We start from the raw sequence: 22,997 nt of genomic DNA, 5'->3' as shown, positions 1-22,997 counted from the left end.
GAGATTGGCCAGGAGACACCCTAAAGGGGTGTCTCTTGGTATTTTGGATTGGGGATTTCCCATTGCCTTCCTCTCGCGGTAGGCGGCAACCGAACTCTATCTGGCTCCCACAGACCGGGAGGCTCGTGGAGCCGGAATGGAGAATACCTCCAGGCGGACGTCTCCGTCCTGGATGGGTCTCCCGTGGATTGGAATGGAGGGTCCTTTGGGCAGATGTCTCCGCCTTTGGGAACCTCCTTGTGGGTCACCTGGTGACCAAAGAGAAAGCCTTGGGCCTGCGCAGGACTTCTGGCCAAGGAGTATGAGAGGGAGGCAAGAGGTACTCACCCCTAGGAGACTTGGAGGTGTGGAAAGTGATGTGTAGGTCCTGGTCCATCTGTGGCATGGAAGGAGGAGGCTCCTCGGACCTTGGGGGGCCCTGAGGAGGGGTCTCCTCCCGGGTCTTGGCACCACCTGTCTTAATTTAATTTAATGTAACTTAATTTAGGAGAGCTAAGTAATTAAACATGAGGCCAAAGTACATAAGAAAGCGGCAGCTCTTTATTGCAAACATGCACACACGCTTGGGGGAGCTTCTCCGGTCCTCAGGTATGGGGCCAGAGAAGTCGCACCGGTGCTCTTGGGTGAGGTTCTGTGGTCCACGAATGCAGAGGCCAAAGAAGTCACGCCGGCTCGTTAAGACAGTATATTTCCTCTTGTGTGGGTGTGGTGATGCACACCTGTAGACCCAGCTACTCAGGGAGGCTGAAGTAGGACGAGTGCTTGAACCCAGGAGGTGAAGGCTGCAGTGAGCTGTGACTACGCCATTGCACTCCAACCTGGGTGACAGAATGAGACTCTATCTCAACATAAATAAACAAGCAAACATACCAACCACAATTTCATCAGTGTTTTCAACTCAAAATAATCAATATGCCAATCTAGCGTATTTTGGGATGGCACGTTCTTCGCTCCTTCAACTTTTTGTGGGGCCTGTTATGTTTTTAAGGAGATATGCTGGGAAGAAGGGGGAGAAAGCCATCACCTCCCCACTCATTTTTAAACAAAAAAAAAAACGCTGATCCCCTTGTCCCTCCTCTGACCCACTGGTGCCTATTCTGTCAATTCTGCCAAGGTTCCACCCTCAAATCCAAATCAAGAAATTCATCTGAGGCCACTACCTGTGTAAAAAACCTTCCTGAAGGCCGGGCGCGGTGGCTCAAGCCTGTAATCCCAGCACTTTGGGAGGCCGAGACAGGAGGATCACGAGGTCAGGAGATCGAGACCATCCTGGCTAACATGGTGAAACCCCGTCTCTACTAAAAAACACAAAAAAAATTAGCCGGGCGAGGTGGTGGGCGCCTGTAGTCCTAGCTACTCGGGAGGCTGAGGCAGGAGAATGGCGTGAACCCGGGAGGCAGAGCTTGCAGTGAGCTGAGATCTGGCCACAGCACTCCAGCCTGGGTGGCAGAGCGAGACTCCATCTCAAAAAAAAAAAAACAAAACAAAAAACAAAAAACCTTCCTGAAGGGCAGGAGAACTCAGGAGGGATTATACATATCATCCATGCACTGTCAACCCTGTCAATCAACACTGGGGAGCCACAAAAAAAGAGAGGGACTTTTATTTTATTTTATTTTATTTTATTTGTGTTTTTTTGAGACAGAGTCTCACTTTGTCTCCCAGGGTGGAGTCCAGTGGCACAGTCTCGGCTCACCAAAAGCTCCGCCTCCCGGGTTCAAGTGATTCTCCTGCCTCAGCCTCCTGAGTAGCTGGGATTACAGGCATGCGCCACCATACCTGGCTAATTTTGTATTTTTAGTGGAGACGAGGTTTCACCATGTTGGCCAGGCTGGTCTCAAACTCCTGACCTTGTGATCTTCCTGTGTTGGCTTCCCAAACTGCTGGGATTACAGGCATGAGCCACCGTGTCCTGCCCATTTTATCTTATTTTTGAGACGGAGTCTAGATCTGTCACCTAGGCTGGAGTGCAATGGCATGATCTCGGCTCCATGCAATCTCTGCCGCCCAGGTTCAAGTGATTCTCCCGCCTCAGCCTCCTGAGTAGCTGGGACTACAGGCACCCGCCATCATGCCCGGCTAATTTTTGTATTTCTGTAGAGACGGGGTTTCCCCATGTTGGCCAGGCTGGTCTGGCATTCCTGACCTCAGGTGATCCACCCGCCTTGGCCTCCCAAAGCGCTGGGATTACAGGCGTGAGCCACCACACCTGGCCCGGGAAGACATTTTAATCAGGGTTTTTATGCATTGCAATTCAGGAGAAACAAACCTAGCAAGTAGCTAAAACGTGTTCCATCCAGGCAAGACTAGGCAGGTGTTTCTCAAGGTTTACTGCAAGTTTGCCTAAGTGGAAGACAGTAGCGCAGTCTATGATTGACACATGACCTGTCAACTTCAAAGGGAGAAGCTGAGACCATATTAATATAAAGTTTATTTGGGTCAAGGTTGAGGGTGGCAGTCCAGGACACACTTCCAACTTGCCATGGGGTGTGCTCCAGAGGACATTAGAGAGGCTAAAGTTTTTAAAGACAAAATAACCAATCAGGAGAGAGGGTGATGACAAACATTGTTAGGAATTCTCATTGGTTTACAGAAATAACATTGGCTAGTGATTGGCTACACATTGGTGAACTGTAGGGCATTGGCATTTTAGGGGTACTTGGCCTCAGTTAAGTGTAGAAGCCACATAGCAAGTGGCTTCATGAGGTGATTATTATTTGGCTGGGTGCAGTGACTCATGCTTGTAATCCCAGCACTTTGGGAGGCTGAAGTGGGAGGATTACTTGAGCCCAGGAGTGTGAGATCAGCCTGGGCAACACAGGGGGACTGTATCTCTACTGAAAACGTTTTAAAAATTTAGCCGGGCATGGTGGTGCACACCTATAGCCCCAGCTACTCAGAGGTGAAAGTTGGAGGAGTGCTTGGGCCTAAGAGTTTGAGACCAACCTGGACAACACAGAGAGACCCTGTCTCTACAAAAAACGTAAAAATTAGCCATGCATGGTGGTGTGTGCTGGTAGTCCCAGCTACTCAGGGGGCGGAGGTGAGAGGATCATTTGAGCCCAGGAGGTTTAGGCTGCAGTGAGCCACTGCACTCCAGCCTGGGCCACAGAGGCAGACCCTGTCTCTGAAAAAAAAAAAAAAAATTAAAAACAAGGTGATTATTAATTGAAGGGGAAGTAACCTAACTGCTGTTTCATTTCAATGCCTCTTTGGCCTGATGGCTTAAAGGGGTTTGTATTCCTTGGATAAAACGTTTCTTTTCTTCTTGTTTGTTTTTTCCTCCCCCTATAGGCCAGTTGACAGCTTAGAAAGTTTCTAGGCCACGATCAGCTTAATTCAGCACAGCTGTGTCCTCAGGCGGTTTGCGATCGGCGTAAGCAGTTCAAACCCAGTGAAGCTGCTTCTCCAGAACACTTGGGATTTGGCCCAGTTCAAACAGGTCAGATCCCTCTGGATCCATATATGACTGAGGGCCAACTTTTGCCCTCCTGGCTCCTTGACAGAGACCTCCGACAAATCATCTCCATGTCGGCTTTCTTCTTCTTTTTTTTTTTGAGACAGAGTTTCACTCTTGTTTCCCAGACTGGAGTGAAATGGCGCAATCTCAGCTCACCGCAACCTCTTCCTCCCAGGTTCAAGCGATTCTCTTGCCTCAGCCTCATGAGTAGCCGGGATTACAAGCCTGCGCCACCATACCCGGCTAATTTTGTATTTTTAGTAGAGACAGGGTTTCTCCATGTTGGCCGGGCTGGTCTTGCACTCCCAACCTCAAGTGATCCGCCCGCCTCGGCCTCCCAAAGTGCTGGGATTGCAGGCATGAGCCACCACGCCAGGCCTCCATGTTGGATTTCTTTTCACAGCACTGTGTGTCAAAATACAGCAGGAATTATCGAAACGGCAACTGTTATTAATCACACTGTAGAGCAAATCACAGGAAAATTGCAAGAACTTTTTTTTTTTTTTTTGAGACAGGGTCTCACTTTGTCACCCAGGCTGCAGTGCAGTGGCATGATCAGGATTCCCTGCAGCCTTGACCTCCCAGGCTCAAGTGATCCTCCCACCTTAGCCTCCTGAGTAGCTGGACTACAGGTGAGCGCCACCATGTCCTGCGAATTTTCGTAATTTTTGTAGAGAGAGGATTTCGCCTTGTTGTTCAGGCTGGTCTCAAATTCCTGGGCTCAAGCTAACCTCCCGAAGTGCTGGGATGAGAAGTGTGAGCCACCATGCCCAGCACCAGAAGGTCTTATATGCCATATGTCTTTATAAATTCACAGAAGCAATGGGTAAGTATATTCCAGTAACATTTTTCAAAACTTCCTCACCCGCAACCCACCCTCCACCCCTGCTATTCTTTTTTTTTTGAGACAGAGTCTTGTTCTGTCATCTGGGCTAGAGTGCAGTGTCATGATGTAAGCTCACTCTGCAACCTCTGTCTCCTGGGTTCAAGCGATTCTCCTGCTTTGGCCTCCCCAGTAGCTGGGATTACAGGCATGCACCACCACACCCAGGTAACTTTTTATATTTTTGGTAGAGATGGGGTTTCACCATGTTGGCCATGCTGGTCTCAAACTCCTGACCTCAAGTGATCTGCCTGCCTTAGCCTCCCAAAGGGCTGGGATGACAGGCCTGAGCCACTGCACCTGACCCAAGTTCATTATATTTTAAGTGTACTTCCTCTTAAGTGCACTTCCAAAATTCACATCCAAAATAGTTTTAAAACTAAATTGACTTTTTTTTCCAGCAAATTCATTTGGTAGCAAAGCCTGACTTGTGACTATTTATGGTGTGGAGGAGGAAAAACTTTTCCCCTACCCTTTTAGGTTCTTTTTGGTGGTGGGGGGTGGGGCAGGCTGTTAATTAAGCTGAAGAAAGCTAGATTAACAAGAGAAAAAAGGCTTATATGTATGCATACAGGAGCCAACAAAAAAAGTAGCTTGCAGGCTGGCATGGTGGCTCATGCCTGTAATCCCAGCACTTTGGGAGGCTGAGGTGGGTGATTCACCTGAGGTCAGGAGTTCAAGGCCAGCCTGGCCAACATGGTGAAATCCCATCTCTACTACAAATACAAAAGTTAGCTGGGTGTGGTGGCACACACCTGTAATCCTAGCTACTTGGGAGACTGTGGCAGGAAGACTGCTCCAACCCAGGAGGCAGAGGTTGCAGTGAGCCAGGATCATGCCACCACACTCTGGCCTACGTGACAGAGTGAGATTCCATCAAAAAAAAAAAAAAAAAAAGCAACTTTGGGAGGCCGAGATGGGCGGATCACGAGGTCAGGAGATCGAGACCATCCAGGCTAACACAGTGAAACCCCGTCTCTACTAAAAAAATACAAAAAACTAGCCGGGCGAGGTGGCGGGCGCCTGTAGTCCCAGCTACTTGGGAGGCTGAGGCAGGAGAATGGCGTGAACCCGGGAGGTGGAGCTTGCAGTGAGCTGAGATCCGGCCACTGCACTCCAGCCTGGGCGACAGAGCGAGACTCCATCTCAAAAAAAAAAAAGCAGTAGCTTGCTGACTGGGTGCAGTGGCTCACGCCTACACCTTTGGGAGGCAGAAGCGGGGAATTGTGTGAGCTCAGAAGTTTGAGACCAGCGCAGGCAACATGGTGAGACCCTGTCTTTACAAAAAGTAAAAAAAAAAAAAAAAAAAATAGCTGGGTGTGGTGGCATACACCTGCATCAACTGCCGAGAAGGCTGAGGGGTGAAAGGATTGTTGAGCCTGGGAGGTCGAGGCTACAGTGAGCCGTGATCGTGCCACTGCACTCCAGTCTGGATGACAGAGTGAGACTGTCTCAAAAAAAAAAAAAAAAGTAGCTTGTTCGTTAAATGATTAGAGTTGAAGGCTTATACACCTAAGGGAAAAGGGAGGGGAGAGAAAATGCTCTTATGACAAGAACAAATAGGTTTCTTTAGGAAAGATAAATAGGATTTTAGGAGGAAAAAAATGAGAAGTAAAGTCTGCAGTAATGTTTGTTTATGCAGGTGCAAGTGTCTTTCTTGTTCTTGGCTATGATGCTCTGAAAGAGAGAGGGTTTATGGTGGCCTTATTTCCCAGGAGATGCTGCTTTTAGTCAAATGAAGCCAGCTCCCAGAAGGCTTCCTTCCACATCTGTTGAATCTCAAATGTCTTCAGCTTAAAATAATAAGCAAGCTAAGGCTGGCTGTCAGCTGGGAACCCAGCCAGGGCTGGGAGAGAGGGGGTTCAGTTCCTTTCCACACGAGCTCTCTGCAGGCTATTCAGGCTTCCTCAAGGCATGGTGGCTGGGTTCCTAGAGAGTGTCCAAGGGACAAGAAGCAGAAGCTGCCCCTGTCTAAAGGTGGTCCCAGAAACTAGCACAGCATCAATTCTACTTCATTCTAGTGGTTGAATCATTAAATATGAGTACCACAGGCCTGCTGTGGTGGCTCATGCCTGTAATCCCAGCACTTTGGGAGGCCAAGGTGGGCAGATCACGAGGTCAAGAGATCGAGACCATCTGGCCAACATGGTGAAACCCCGTCTCTACCAAAAATACAAAAATTAGCTGAGTGTGGTGGTGCGCACCTGTAGTCCCAGCTACTCGAGAGGCTGAGGCAGGAGAATTGCTTGAACCCAGGAGGTAGAGGTTGCGGTGAGCCAAGATTGTGCCATTGCTCTCCAGGCTGGGTGACAGAGCAAGACTCCATCTCAAAAAAAAAAAAAAAAAAAGATCAGCAGTCACAGATCGTGATTGGAGCAGGGCCATAGAATTTCAGGATCTGGTTTTAAATTGCCATACTACCCTACTCATTCTTCAAATACAAGTTCCAATACCAGCCCTTCCAAGAAGTTTCCTACACTCTTGAAAGAATGCATGGGAGTGAGCACAGTGGCTCATAACTGTAATTGCAGCACTTAGGGAGGCTGGGGTAGGAGGATTGCTTGAGGCCGGGAGTTTGACACCAGTCTAGGGAACATGGCGAGACTCTGTCTCTACAAAAAATGAAAAGTAAAAATTAGGCTAATTTTGTACACCTGTAGTCCTAGCTACTCAGGAGGCTGAAGTGAGAGGATTGCTTAGCCCAGGAGTTTGAGGCTGCAGTGTGCTATGATCATACTCCAGCTTGGGTGGTAGAGTGAGACCTTGTCTCTCAAAAAAAAAAAAAAAAAAAAAATTCTTCTAAAAATGTGTGAAGTGCTCTTTTGTGTTTACCTGCAGTGCATACTGTACATCTGTATAAGACGTACACCTGAGCAGGATTAGTGTGAGCAACAAGGCTTTTCATTCACTTGGGTGCAAGTGGGCTGAGTCCAAGAAAGGAGTCTGTGAAAGGTGGTGGGAGTGGAACTGGTTTTATAGGTTTGGGGTAGGTAGTGGAAAGTTACAGTTAGGGGCAGTTTTTTCAGGCAGGGGAACAATGTCATAAGGTGCATAGTCATGAGGTTGGGAGACGTCACAAGGCATGATATCACAAGGTCAATTGATGAGTTAGGGTAGGGCAGGAATGTATCACAATGGTGGAATGTTGCAAAATCAGTTAAGGCAGGAACTAGCTGTTTCTTCTTCTTTAGTGGTTCTCTTGTTGCTCCAGGCTTTGTGACTCCAGGAGGCCTGTATGTGTGGGTCACAGGGGTCACAGTGGTTCGACCATGGTGTAGCCCATTCAGAGGACCTTACACGTAGAGAACCTTACTTTTAAAAATTAACTTTAAGGAGGTATTGAAGCAGAAGACATAAAAAGAAAAACAAGTTTTCCTATACTAGGCTGACTCACTCTAAGGCCCAGTGATGGGCAGGGCTCTGTTGGGACTTTGATAGCACTATCTACAGAGCCAGGGCCCGGAAAGATGGGATCCGGAGCCTCTCCCTCCCATTCTAGAGCAGGGATGAAGACAACAAGTTTTTCTCTTTCAGCTTCCCCCTTCGGATTCTTCCCCCTTACCATTGTTTCTTGTTCTGTTCTCATAATTATTTTCGCAAGTTTTGTAAGTTCCTGTGTTTCCCTTCTGTGCAGCATGGCAAGTTCACAAGGTCTGAGTTGTAAAACCTGTCACTGTTTGACAAACTGCCTTTGTTCTGTTTCTGTAAGCTCGCTTGCCTGCTCTATAGGTTTCGCGCCATCAAACTGGCCAACCCCATTTCAGATGCATGTATAAAAGTCAAGCCCTCTCTTTGTTCAGGGCTCAGCCTTTGGATGTTAATCTGCTGGACAGGTGCACACCTAATAAAATCCTCCTATCTCACCCATTGATCTCTCCTGTCCCTTGATTCCTGCAACAGTATAACGTATAATAAAATTCCCCTATTTTGGCTGGGCACAGTGACTCATGCCTGTAATCCCAGCACTTTGGGAGGCTGAGGTGGGTAGGTCACCTGAGGTCAGGAGTTTGAAACCAGCCTGGCCAACATGGTGAAACCCCATCTCTGCTAACATAAAAAACTTAGCCTAGTGTGGTGGCAGGCACCTGTAGTCCCAGTTACTCAGGAGGCTGAGGCACAAGAATCGTTTGAACCTGGGAGGTGGAGGTTACAGTGAGCCAAGATCATGCCACTGCACTTCAGACTAGGCAACAGAACAAGACACTGTCACACACACAAAAATAATCCCTATTTTTAAAAGTATACAAGTCAGGTGTGGTGGCTCACACCTGGAATCCCAGCACTTTGGGATGCCAAGGTAGGTGGATCACTTGAGGTCAGTAGTTTAAGACCAGACTGGCCCACATGGTGAAACCCTATCTCTACTAAAAATTACCAACAAAATATTAGCGAGGCATGGTGGTGCATGCCTGTAGTCCCAGCTAATTGGGAGGCTGAGGCAGGAGAATTGCTTGAACCTGGGAGGTGGAGGTTTCAGTGAGCTGAGATCACACCACTGCACTCCAGTCTGGACAACAGAATGAGACTCTGTCTCAAAAAAAACAAAAGTTTACTGTTTCATGGGTTTGACAAATGTGTACACCTGTGTGATAGCCACCACAATCAAGATATAGACTATTTCTATTACCCCAGAAAGTTATCTCAGGCCCTATAGGACATGTCTTATGTCTTTTTTTAAAAATTCTTTTTTTTTTTTAATTCTTTTTTCACTCTTGTTGCCCAGGCTGGAGTGCAATGGCGCAAACTTGGCTCATCGACACCTCCACCTCCCGAGTTCAAGTGATTCTCCTGCCTCAGCCTCCCAAGTAGCTGGGATTACAGACAAGTGCCACCACACCTAGCAAATTATTTTTAGCTCTGTTGCCCAGGCTAGAGTGCAATGATGCGGTCTGGGCTCACTGCAACTTCTGCGTCCTGGGTTCGATTCTCCTGTCTCAGCCTCCTGAGTAGCTGGGATTACAGGCACCTGCCACCATGCCCACCTAATATTTGTATTTTTAGTAGAGATGGGGTTTCTCCATGTTGAGCAGGCTGGTCTCTAACTCCTGACCTCGGGTGATCCGCCTGCTTCGGCCTCCCAAAGTGCTGGGATTATAGGCATGAGCCACCACACTCGGAGATAACATCACTATTATAATGCCTGAGATTGTAAATGTTTTTCATACTTTTGCATTCTGGCAACCAATTGACCCTACCTGGACCTGTGACTCATGACTCAACCAGTCCTGTGGCCCTCAGCCAGAGGAAGACTGAGTGCGTGAGGACCGTTTTTCATACCGCTATGATTTCATCCCCCACCAGTCAACAACATCCATTCCCTAGCCCTGCTGCCCACGAAATTATCCATTAAAACCCAACCTCTGAGTTCTCAGAAAGGCTGATTTGACTCATAATCACTGGGCTGCATTCCCAGATGGTTAAGGCATTCTAAGTCACAGGATGAGATGGAGCTCAACACAAAATACGGGTCATAAAGACTTTGCTGATAAAACAGTTTGCAGTAAAGGAGCTGGCCAAAACCCAGCAAATCAAAATGGTGACAAGTGACGTCTGGTTGTCGTCACTGCTACACTCCCACTAGCACCATGATAGTTTACAAATGTCATGGTAAAGTTACCCTATATGGTCTAAAAAGGGGAGGCATTAATAATCCACCCCTTGTGTAGCATATTATCAAGAAATTAGCGTAAATGGACAACCAGCAGCCCTCACAGCTGCTCTATGGAGTAGCCATTCTTTTATTCCTTTACTTTCTTAATACATTTGCTTTTACTTTGCACTGCAAACTCACCCTGAATTCCTTCTTGCGTGAGATCCAAGAACCCTCTCTTGGGGTCTGAATCGGGACCCCTGTCCTGTAACACCCCCACTGCCACATGGTCTCTTCCATAGAAGTTGAAGTTCCTCCATCTGCCTAAGATCTAGAGCTACCACAGAGAATAATTGTTTTTTCTTTCTCTCCCTATAAGGCTAATAATTTAGCCACACCTGAACAGTATAATGACTGTCTCCAAGGATTATTTAAATCATAAAGATAATTGTTTACAAGTTAATCTCTGCTGCACTCATTCTTCCTAGCAACAACTCCACCAAATTCCTCCTTTCTTCCTTCCTATCACGTGTTTTACCAGGATCCAAGCTCCCATTCTCTCTGTAACCTCAAGATGAAATATAAGCCTTTTTACTTCACTGAGATGTCAGATCTTCATTTTGAAAGCTCTCATGTAAGGCTGAAGCAGGAGATATAAAAAGAAAACATGAATTTTTCCTTTAGGCTGCTCCCCACCCACTCCATGCTATTGCACCCTATTCTGCAAGTTCTGTAGGCTTGTAAATTCCTGTGCTCTGCAGCTGGTTTCTTTAAGTACCTGTTCTCCGTCAAGGCAGCACAGCAAAGGTCACAAGATAAGCTTGAGCAAGCCTAGAGTGCAGCCATCTGGGCACCACAGTGAAGGTCCCAAGATATGCATGAGCAAACCTAAATTACAGCCATAGGGGCCATACAGCAAGGGTCACATGGCATGCCTAAGTGAGCCTGAGTTGCAAGCCTGTTACTGTTTGATAAACTGTCTTTGTTCTGTTTCTGGAAACTTGCTTTCATACCGCTGCGTTTTGCACCACTGTAAGCTTGTTTCAAACTAGCCAACCACTCTTCAGATGCATGTACAAAAGTCAAGCCATCTTTGTTCACAGTTCAGCCTTTTGGATGCGAATCCACTGAGTTGGTGCATACCTTAATGAAATCCTCCTGTCCCACCCGTTGGTCTCTCTGGTCTCCTGATTCCTACAACAAGGCTAGGCGCAGAGGCTCACACCTGTAATCCCAGCACTTTGTGAAGCCAAGGCAGGTGGATCACCTGAGGCCAGGAATTTCAGACCAGCCTGGACAACATGGTGAAACCCTGTCTCTACTAAAAATACAAAAATTAGACTGGCATGGTGGTGTGCACCTGTAATTCCAACTACTCAGGAGGCTGAGGCAGGACAATCCCTTGAACCCAGGATACAGAGGTTGCAGTGAGCCGAGACTGTACCATTGCACTCCAACCTGAGCAACAAGAGTGAAATTTCATTAAAAAAAAAAAAAGAAGGCTGCGTTGTATATGTGTTAAATAAATTTGTATGCCTTTTCTCCCACTTAAACAACTTCATGTCAGATTTTTCAGCAAACCTTTAAGGGGCCAAGTGCCTTGGCCTTGGAGTGATACAGCTGCAGGTCAAGGAGTGCCAGGGAACACCTGGAGCCATCTTTCTAGAAGGGGTGAGGAAGGATCCTCCCCGGAGGCCTTCAGAGCAAGCATGGCCTGACCAACACCTTGAATTCAGACTCCAAGCCTTCTAAACTGTAAGATAATACCTTTTTGTTTTTTCAAGTCACCCAATTTGTAGTAGTTTGTTATGGTTACCCTAGGAAATGAATATGTTACCAGAAGAAGGTCCCGATCCAGACCCCAAGAGAGGCTTCATGGATCTTGAGCAAGAAGGAATTTGGGGTAAGTCCACAGAATAAAGTGAAACATGTTTATTAACAAAATAAAGGAATAGGCCCAGCACAGTGGTTCATGCTATAATCCCAGCATTTCGGGAGGCCAAGCTGGTTGAATTGCTTGAGCTCAGGAGTTTGAGACCAGCCTGGCCAACATGGTGAAACCCTCTCTCTACTGAAACACAAAAATTAGCCAGGCATGGTAGTGGGAGCCTGTAATCCCAGCTACTCTGGGGGCTGAGGCAGGAGAATCACTTGAGCTTGAGAGGCAGAGGTTGCAGTGAACCGAGATTGTGCCACTGCACTCCAGTGTGGGTGATCAGGTGAGACCTTGTCTCAAAAAAAAAAAAAAAAAAAACCACTAAAGGAATATAAGAATGGCTACTCCCTAGACAGAACAGGGTATTCCCAAAAGCAAGAGAAGGAAGGTGACCACCTTAGGTACAATGCCTGTTTATATATAAGATAACAAGCCAAAAAATCAAGGGGGAGATTTTCTCTAATGCAAGCTCTTGTGACAAAGAATTGTTAACCTTTGTGTAACTATGGACTTTTGCAAGAATCTATTATTTTTATGTATTTATTTATTTAAGACACATTCTTGCTTTGTCACCCAGGCTAGAGTGCAGTGGTGCAATCACAGTTCACTGCAACTTCCACCTCCAAAGTTCAAGTGAGTCTCTTGTCTCAGCCTCCCCAGTAGCTGGGACTACAGGTGTGTACCACCACACCTGGCTAATTTTTGTGTTTTTAGTAGAATCAAGGTTTCACTATGTTGGCCAGGCTGGTCTCGAACTCCCAAGCTCTAGTGATCTGCCTGCCGTGGCTTCCCAAAGTGCTGGGATAACAGGCATGAGTCACTGCGCCCAGACTGAAATCTTATCTTTAAAATGAAACTTCTCAAAAAGAATGCTTTTGTCTTTAAGATATCGGGGCATTGGGACATTTCTTGGGTTTGTTAAGTCCTGGATCTGTTTAGCAAACTTTATTTTATTTTTAAACGGAGTCTCACTCTGTCCCCAAGACTGTAGTGCAGAGGTGCAATCTGGGCTTACTGCAACATCCGCCTCCCATGTTCCAAGGGTTCACCTGCCTCAGTCTCCCAAGTACCTGGGACTACAGGTATGTGCCACCACGCTCGGCTAATTTTTTATGTTTTTAGTAGAGACAGGGTTTCATCATGTTAGCCAGGATGGTCTCGATCTCCTGACCTGGTGATCACCAGCCTCGGCCTCCCAAAGTGCTGGGATTACAGGCAAGAACAACCACACCTGGCCTATGTAATGTCTTTGAGATTCATCCATGTTTTTGTATTGTTCCTTTTCATTGCTCAATAGGATTCTATTTAAGAATGTGTGTAAATTTATCCAATTTTGTGTTGTGGATATTAAAATTGTTTCCAGAATAAATCTGCTAATAATATCCATCTCAAACATTTTTTGTGAGTGTAGCTCTCTGGGATAGATACCTAGATATAAAAATACTGAGTATTCAGCCGTAAAGAAGAACAAAATCATGTTCTTTGCATCAACATGGATGCAGTTGGAGGCCATTATCCTAAGGGAATTAATGCAGGAACAGAAAACCAAATACCACATGTTCTCACTTTTGAGTGGGAGCTAAACACTGGTTACTTATGGACATAAAGATGCCAAGAGTAGACACTGGAGACTCCTAGAGAGGGGAGGGAGAAGAGGAGGCAAGGGCTAAAAAACTCTCTATTGTGTATTATGCTCAGTACCTGGGTGATGGGATCAATCAGACCCCAAACCTCAACGTCACATAATATGCCCAGGTAACAAACCTGCACGTGTACCCCTGAATCTAAAACAAAAGTTGAAAGTATTTTTACAAAGAAAGAAAAAAAGAAATGACTGAGTGGTATGGTAAATGTATATTTAATTTTATTTAAAAACAAAACAGAAAAGCTGCCAAACTGTTTTCCAAAGTGGTTGCACCATTTTATGTTTCCACTAGCGGTGCATGAGAATCCGGGTGTGGTACATCCTCCCCAACACTTGTTACTGCCAGTCGTTTCAATTGTTGCCTTTCTAGAGGATGTGTGATGGCATCATATCATGGTTTTATATGGAATTTCTCTGATGACTACGAGGACTATATTGAGCACCTTTTCGTGTCATTATAAGTCATTCCTAGGTGAAGTTAACTTAAATACAAAGGCAAAAAACAACTTTATTAGTCTGTTCTTGCATTGCTATAAAGAACTACCTGAGACTGGATAATTTGTAAAGAAAAGAGATTTAATTGGCTCATGGTTCTGCAGACTGTACAAGAAACGCGGCTGGGGAGGCCTCAGGAAACTTATGGTCATGGCAGAAGTCAAAGGGGAAGCAGGTACATCTTACATGGCTGAAGAGGGAGGAAGAGAGAGAAGGAAGAGGTGCCACCCACTTTTAAACAACCAGATCTTGTGAGAACTCACTCACTATCATGAGAACAGTAAAGGGGAAGTTTGCCCCCATGATCCAATCACCTCCCACCATACTCCTCCTCCAACACTGGGAATTACAATTTGACATGATATTTGGGCAGGGACACAAATCCAAACCATATCAGTAACCAAATTTTGAAAAGCTCACAAGCTTCCAACTTGTGCCCCAGGATCTCTAGGCAATGGATTAAAAGATGCATGCCTCTACTGGATAGTTTTGTCTACTTCCTGATGTCCAGAGGTGTGGTGAAGCCTCTCCTAGCATCCCCAGTTTGTAGAAAAGACTATGCAGTCACGAGGTCAGGAGATCGAGACCATCCTGGCTAACATGGTGAAACCCCGTCTCTACTAAAAACTACAAAAAACTAGCCGGGCGAGGTGGCGGCGCCTGTAGTCCCAGCTACTCGGGAGGCTGAGGCAGGAGAATGGCGTGAACCCGGGAGGCAGAGCTTGCAGTGAGCTGAGATCCGGCCACAGCACTCCAGCCTGGGTGACAGAGCGAGACTCAGTCTCAAAAAAAAAAAAAAAAAGAAAAAAAAAAAGACTATGCAGGCTGGGTGCGGTGACTCACGCCTGTAATCCCAGCACTTTAGGAGGCTGAGACAGGCGGATCAAAAGGTCAGGAGTTCAAGACCAACCTGGCCAACATAGTGAAACCCCATCTCTACTAAAAATACAAAAATTAACTGGGCGTAGTGGCAGGCCTCTGTTGTCCCAGCTACTCGGGAGGCTGAGGCAGGAGAACTGCTTGAACCTGGGAGGCGGAGGTTGCAGTGAGCAGAGATGGCGCTACGGTACTCCAGCCTGGGAGACAGGGCAAGACTCCACCTCAAAAAAGAAAAAGAAAAAATCCATCCATGTACTTTTAGACGTTTAGGTTTTCTCTGCATATCAGCTATTGTGAATAATGCTCCCAAGAAATATGAGAGTGCAGACATCTCTTTGGCGTACTGTTTTCATTTATTTTGGGTATATATCCAGCAGTAAGATTGCTGGATCATATGGTAATTCTAGCTTAGTTTTTGAAGGCACCTCCATCTTGTTTTCCAAAATGGCTTTACTAATTTACAAATACTGCCAATAGTGTATATTGGTTTCCTTTTCTCCACATTGTTGACAAAACTTGTCTTTAATCTTTTTAACAATAGCCAATCTAACACATGTGAGGTGATATCTCGTGTTTTTAATTTGCATTTCTCTGGTGATTAGAGACGTTGAGCATTTTTTCATATATCTGTTGGCCATTGTATGTACATGTGTGTATATATATGTGTGCATATATGTGTGTGTGTGAATGTGTATCTATATTATATATGTGTGTGTGTGTATATATATATATTTTTTTTTGCAATGGGGTCTTGCTATGTTGTCCAGGCTGGAGTGCTGTGGTGAGATCTTGGCTCACTGCAACCTCAGCCTCCTGGCTCAAGTGATCCTCCACCTCAGCCTCCTGCATAGTTGGGGCTGTAAGTGCATGCCACTATGCCTGGCTAATTTTTTGCATTTTTGGTTAAGATGAGGTTTCGCCATGTTGACCAGGCTATTGTTTAACTCCTGTCCTCAAGTGTTCTGCCCGCCTCAACCTCCCAAAGTGCTGTGATTATAGGCACGAGCCACCCCACCCAGCTTCTGTATTTCTTCTTTTGAGAAATGTCTATTCAAGTCCTTTGCCTATTTTTAAATTAGATTTATTGTTTTCTTGTTATTGAGTAAAGTTCCCTGTATATTTTACATATGAGTCCCTTATCCAATATATGACATGCACATGTTTTCTCTTAGAAACAGATTGATTCGTTTTTTTATTCACCTTTTTTTTTTGAGACAAAGTCTTACTCTGTCGCCCAGTTTGGATTGCAGTGACCCAATTGCAACTCAGTGCAGCCTCCACCTGCCAGGTTTAAATGGTTCTCCTGTCTCAGGTTCCTGAGTAGCTTGGATTACAGGCATGTGCCACCATGCCTGGCTAATTTTTGTATTTTTAGTAGAGACAGGGTTTCACTGTTCTGGCCCGGCTGGTCTCAAACTCCCAACCTCAGGTGGTCCACCCATCTAAGCCTCCCAAAGTGCTGGCATTACAAGCATGAGCCACCATGCCCAGCCAGATTGATTTTTTTTTTTTTTTTTTGAGTGGAGTCTCACTCTGTTGCCCAGGCTGGAATGCAGTGGCTCAATCTCAGTTCCCTGCAACCTCTACCATAGAGACGGGGTTTTGTTTCTACTAAAAAGGCTGGTCTGGTCTCAAACTCCTGACCTCAAGTGATCCGCCTGCCTCAGCCTCTTAAAGTGCTGGGATTACACATGTGAGCTGCTGTGCCCAGCCCAGATTAATTTTTTTTTTTTTTTGAGATGGAGTTTTGCTCTTGTTGCCCAGGCTGGAGTGCAATGGTGCTATCTCAGCTTACTGCAATCTCTGCCTCCTGAGTTCAAGCGATTCTCCCGCCTCAGCCTCCCGAATAGCAGGGATTACAGGTATGCGCCACCAAGACTGGCTAATTTTGTATTTTTAGTAGAGACGGGGTTTCTCCATGTTGGTCAGGCTGGTCTCGAACTCCTGACCTCAGGTGATCAGCCCGCCTCAGCCTCCTAAAGTGCTGGGGTTACAAGCGTGAGCCATTGCACCCAGCCCCAGATTGATTCTTAACAGGAATTCTGTCATCGTGAGGCAATGCAGGTTCTGTACAAACATGACCCTGAGGCAGAAATCCCTAGCACAGAGTGAGTTATGACATGTGATGAAAACTGTTATGCAGTAGAACTTGATACATGACTCATCTGAATGGATGTTTTAAGAGCTATAGTTGGTTCTATCACAGGAATAGCACATGATAAGTAGGGGCCACTTCCTCAGTCCATGTCCAACTACATCCAGCAATGGAAAGAAGCATCTGCCAGAATAAGAGCCATGACTGACCTGCAACTGTTGTGGGTTGCGCTGTGTCCCCTAAAAAAGGTACATTCAACTCCTATTCCAAGTACCTGTGAATGTGACCTTGTTTGAAGATAAGGTATTTGCAGTTATAATTAAGTTAGAATATGAAGTCATATTGGATTAAGGTAGGTTTTAGATCTCATATGACTGGTGACCTTACAAGAAGAGAGAACACATGGAGACACATAGTCAAGAAGGCTATGTGACAATGGAGGCAGAGACTAGAGTGATGCAGCTAAGAACTCCAAAGACTGCTGCAACCAGCAGAAGCTAGCAGAGAGGCAAGGAACAGATCCTCCCTTAGGGCACCCTGAAAGAACCTGCCCTGCCGAAAATTCAATTTCCACTCCTGACCTCCGAAACTGTGAGACAATACATTTCTGTTGTTTTAAGCCTCCCAGTTGGTGGGACTTAAAACAGGCAGGGCTGGGTGTTGTGCCTGTAATCCCAGTACTTTGGGAGGCTGAGGCGGGCAGATTGCTTGATTTTAGGAGTTTGAGACCAGCCTGGCCAAAGTTGTGAAACCCTGTCTCTACTAAAAATACCAAAATTAGCTGGCATAGTTGCCTGCACTTCTAGTCCTGACATTTGAAGACTGTGCCTGTCCCCTTCTCCTTCCACCATAATTGTTAAGTTTCCTGAGCCTCCCAAACATGTGGAACTCTGAGTCAATTAGACTTCTTTTGTTTATAAGTTACCCAGTTTCAGGTAGTTCTTTACAGCAGTGTGAAAATGCGCTAATACAGTATTATTTTACTACCTCTACTTTTAACACACTTCGTGTACTTCTAAAGATCTAGAGGCTAGGTGCGGTGGCCCACACCTGTAATCCCAGCATTTTGGGAGGTCAAGGCAGGAGGATTGCTTGAGTCCAGAAATTGGAAACCAGCCTGGGCAACACAGTGAGACCCCATCTCCGGAGAAATTTTAAAATTAGCCAGGTGTAGTGATATATGCCTGTGGTCCCAGCTACTTGGGAAGCTAAGACAGGAAGATCCTTTGAGACCAGTAGTCTGAGGCTGCAGTGATCTCTGATCAAGCCACTGGGTGACAGAATGACATCCTGTCTCAAAAAAAAAAAATCTAGAAAGGCTTGATGTTTCAAACAATGACTTAATTTTGCCTACTATATACATAGTAGTATGGAATCAACTTCACATATAACCATGGTTATATCTGAAAGTGGCTTCTAATCAGGAACAGTCAGGTCTATAATCCATTTCTCCCAATTCCTTCTTTCTGAAACCAATCCAATGAATGAGATGTGTTTTTACAATTTCATTTCCAAAAGTCTCTGTCAAAAGACAACCTAAGTACTTTAACGCAAAATGAACAAAATGTGTTAGTCTACTACCACTATTTTTGTCATTATTGGTGAAATAGAATTAAAAACACAATCTTCTCCCACAAAAGTAATCTCCTAGATATCCTCTCCACAAAAGTAGTAGAGAAAGAAAAATAATTTTATCACTATTATTATTGAATATGCATTAAGAAATAACATGATAGGCATCACTGACAATCCACAAAGAGATTGCAAAGATAGAAAGAAATTTTTTTTTTGTTTTGTTTTCGAAATGAAGTCACACTCTGGCCCAGGCTGGAGCGTGGATCTCAGCTCACTGCAACCTCCACGTCCCGGGTTCAAGTGATTCTCGTGCCTCAGCCTCCGAGTAGCTGGGATTACTGGTGCGCGCCACCACACCCAGCTAATTTATGTATTTTTAGTGGAGATGGGGTTTCACCGTGTTGGCGAGACTTGTCTCGACCTCCTGACCTCAGGTGATCCACCCACCTTGGCTTCCCAACGTGCTGGGATTACAGGCATGAGCCACTGCACTCAACCTGTTTTTTTGCTTTTTTTGTTTTGAGAAAGGGTCTCACTCTGTCACCCAGGCTGGAATGCAGTGGTACAATCACAGCTCACTGCAGTCTTGACCTCTCGGGCTCAATCTATCCTCCTACCTCAGCCTCCCTAGTAGCTGGGAGTGCAGGGGGCGTGCCATCACACCCAGCTAATTTTTGTATTTTTTGTAGAGTCGGGGGTCTTGCCATGTTGCTGAGGCTGGTCTGGAACTCCTGGGCTCAGGTGATCCACCCACCTTTGCCTCCCAAAGTGCTGGGATTACAGGCATGAGTCACTGCACCCAACCAAGGAAGGGATACATTTCCCCCTTTTTTCCTGGCATCTTTTGTGATGTCAAGCAGGTACAACCTATAATGTACATATTCTCATGATAAATGATAACTTGTCCCCAAGTCAGAGGAGTCGACAGCATCATTCATCACATACAGTCCATCTGAAATCTGTCTGTTAATTGGGGGTGGTCTTTGTTTGCTAGTTGACTTTATCCAAAGAAGAAACAGATGTTTCATATCTCTAAGACAGTAGGCAGTTTTGCAACTTGGAGCAAGTCACCCACTGAAGTCAGACTCCTACCCTCCCACAAAAGTAAGAGCTATTAGGAAAACCCCATGGACGATTATATTTCAAATAGGTAGCTGCCATGTCCTTGAGAAAAACATTCCTGGCTTTATATACAGTATAGCAAAGTTTAAAGAAGTGCAGGTACTATACCAGGCAACGAGTAATCTGAAATCTTGTAGTACACACTAGCAAAACAGCTTTTGCGATTTCTTCCCTCCAATCTCCCTCAACCAAATGATCAAGTACAAAGGTGGTTTGAACAATTAACAAACTGCTTACAACTATTCCATTGCAAAGACAGTACTTCCCATCAATTTTTAAAAATGTTATTATGGTAAAATATATTTGACATAGAATTTACTGTTTAACCATTTTAGGCATGCAGTTCAGTGGCATTAAGTATACTCATACTGTTGTGCAATCATCACTCCCAACCAGCTCCAGAAATTTTTATCATCCCAAACTGAAACTCTGTACTCTCTTAGCAATAACTCCCCGTGAGCAGCTCCTCCATCCCCTTGGCCTCTGATAACCACTGTTCTACTTTCTGTCTCTGTGAATCTAACTATTGTAAGTACCTCATATAAGTGGAATCATACCATAGTCACATCAATTTTTTTTTTTTTTTTAATTGAGACAGAGTCTTGCTCTGTCACCCAAGTTGGAGTATGGTGGTACAATCTTGGCTCACTGCAACCTCCCTCTCCTAGGTTCAAGTGATTCTCCTGCTTCAGCCTCTCCACTACCTGGGATTACAGTTGTCCACTAGGACACCGGCTAATTTTTGTATGTTTAGTAGAGATGAGATTTCGCCATGTTGGCCAGGTTGGTCTTGAACTCCTGACCTCAGGTGATCCACCTACCTTGGCCTCCCAAAGTGCTGGGATTACAGGTGTGACCCACCATGCCCAGCCAGTCCCAGCAATTTTTAAAAACTGTCTACAAAGTGTTTTACTACTACCTCTAATTTCTTTTTTAAAAAAAAATGTAGGGACCTATCAACCTAATGGATATCTCTAATTTTAGATACATCAAATACTTGAAAATATCTAGAAAGACTAGATATTTCAAATAAGAGCTTACCTGTCCACTAGATATATAGTACTGCTAAATAAAACTGCACACACATGGCAATAGTTATAATAAAGTATCTTCTAAATATGAACATTTTGGCATAGATATTTCAAAAAATACTCATCAATTGTATATACAGGGAGAAAAAAAATTCACACAGAGAGCATAGTTATAATATGAAGATGACTTCTAAATATGACCAGACTGCTGGCTTCTTCTCTTCCTCCTCAGGCCTTTTTTTTTTTTTTTTTTTTTTTGAGACTGAGTCTTGTGCTGTCATCCAGGCTAGAGTACAGTGGCGTGATCTCGGCTTTTTGCAACCTCCGCCTCCTGGGTTCAAGTGATTCTCCTGCCTCAGCCTCCCCAGTAGCTGGGACTATAGGTGCATGCCACCACTCCCAGCTAATTTTTGTTTTCTTTAGTAGAGATGGTCTTTCTCCATGTTGACCAGGCTGGTTTCAAACTTGTAACATCAGGTGAGCCACCCGCCTTGGCCTCCCAAAGAGGTGGGATTACAGACATGAGCCACCCTGTCTCATGTCTTCTAAACCATTGAACAAAAGTGGACATGTGTTGCTTCTACTGGTGGTCTAACAATTCCATTTCAAAAGGTTATTTCCAAAAGACATTTCTTTTCTACAATTAAAAAAAATTAAAAGGCCATTTACAAGTTATGTGATTTTCTAGGTCTACTTTATCATGTTAGCAACCTTTCTATCTAGAAGGCCTAGATGTAGCAAACGTTTTATTTGTTTATATTTTTATAGAGACGGGGATGTCATTTATTGCCCAGGCTGGTCTCAAACATCTGGCCTCAAGCGATCCTCCCACTTCAGCAAATTTTTTTTTTTTTTTTCTAATGTACAAAAATTTTACAAATAAAAACCTTTTAGGCCAGGCACAGTGCCTCACACCTGTAATCTGGCACTTTGGGAAGCCCAGGCAGAGGGATCAACTGAGCTCAGGAGTCCAAGACCAGCCTGTGCAACATTGTGAAATCCTATCTCTACAAAAAAATACAAAAACTAGCTGGGCATGGTGGCACGCCCCACCTGCAGTCCCAGCTACTCAGGAGACTGAGATGGGAGGATCACCTGAGCCTGGGAGATCAAGGCTGCAGTGAGCCATGTTCACACCACAGCACTCCAGCCTGAGTAACAAAGTGAGCCCCTGTCAGGGGGAAATATAGAAAAAAAAAGTTTTCTTTTAAAAGGTGTGAGAGGCAGCCGTGGTGGATTACTCCTGTAATCCAAGCTATTCTGGGTGCTGAAGCAGGAGGATTGCTTTTGGATAGGAGTTTGAGACCACCCTGGGCAACAGAGCAAGTCCCCAATCTCTACAAAAAACAAAATATTAATCACACCACTGCACACTAGCCTGGGTGACAGAGTGAGACCACGTCTCTAGAAAAAGATAAATGTAGGCGAGGGTGTGGTGGGTCGAGCCTGTAATCCCAGCACTTTGGGAGGCCATAGTGGGAGGACTGCTTGAGCTCAGGAGTTGGAGACCAGCCTGGGAAACATAGGAGGATGCTGTCTCTATTAAAAAAAAAAAAAAAGCCTGGGGTGGTGGGGCACACCTATTGCCCCACCTAATCGAGAGGCTGAGATGGGAGGTTCACTTGAATCTAGGAATTTGAGGCTGCTGTGAACCTCAGCAGTGATTGCACCACTGCACTGCAGCCTGGGTGACAGAGGGAGAGCCTGTCTCAAAAAAAGAAAAAAAAAGTGGGATGTGGAGAACGGAGATCAACTTGTTCTTCTCATATGCACAGGACTTCTACACTGCCTCCTAAATCTCCCCAAAGGATGCTGGGCACTTCTTTTACTTGACCCAGTGCTGTTAAGTTTTTCTACCGTTTCTGGCTTCCACTGCCAGGACCATGCGCAGGAAGGTTGCCAACGGTTTTAACGGTTCTAACCGTCGCTTGGCCGCTCATTTCCTGGCCTGGAAGGCCTTTGTTGTTATTCTTCCATCTCAGGGGCACTGAGCAGCCGCCCCAAGTCCCGCATGTGCGCGGCTCCTTGGCCAGTTGCTGCTCCACACAGCTTCGCCTTCTGGGCCGGAGGTCTCAATTGGGCCTTCTGGTGCCGCCATTTTTGTCACCCTGCCTTGTCCAATGCCCAAAGATTCCACGTCCTAGGTGGCCTGGCGGGTGTTTGCTGCCGTCCAACCAATATGAGTCAAAGAGTCCAGACTTGAGGAGGCCACTGGGGCCATCAGGTCGCGGGGCCTGCAGGGTCTGTTGCTTCTAGGCCCGGACCTGGCCGGTGGGTGCAGTCCTC

General features: G+C 45.6%; 1 long non-coding RNA gene across 1 annotated transcript; it reads right to left on the bottom strand.

Annotated features, from left to right (window-relative positions):
• Positions 1-781: 781 nt before the first annotated feature.
• On the bottom strand, positions 782-22,662 carry LOC117097664. Its single transcript, XR_004443023.1, has 3 exons — positions 22,569-22,662; positions 10,502-10,573; positions 782-818 (listed from the first exon to the last, which is right to left on the bottom strand). It is a non-coding gene; the product is annotated as an uncharacterized LOC117097664 (long non-coding RNA).
• Positions 22,663-22,997: the final 335 nt, after the last annotated feature.

Source organism: Trachypithecus francoisi, unplaced genomic scaffold (genome assembly GCF_009764315.1).
Source record: "Trachypithecus francoisi isolate TF-2019V2 unplaced genomic scaffold, Tfra_2.0 Lachesis_group15, whole genome shotgun sequence".
NCBI lineage: Eukaryota > Metazoa > Chordata > Mammalia > Primates > Cercopithecidae > Trachypithecus > Trachypithecus francoisi.
The sequence above is the reverse complement of the archived record's forward strand: the minus strand, read 5'-3'. Positions and strand labels throughout refer to the sequence as shown.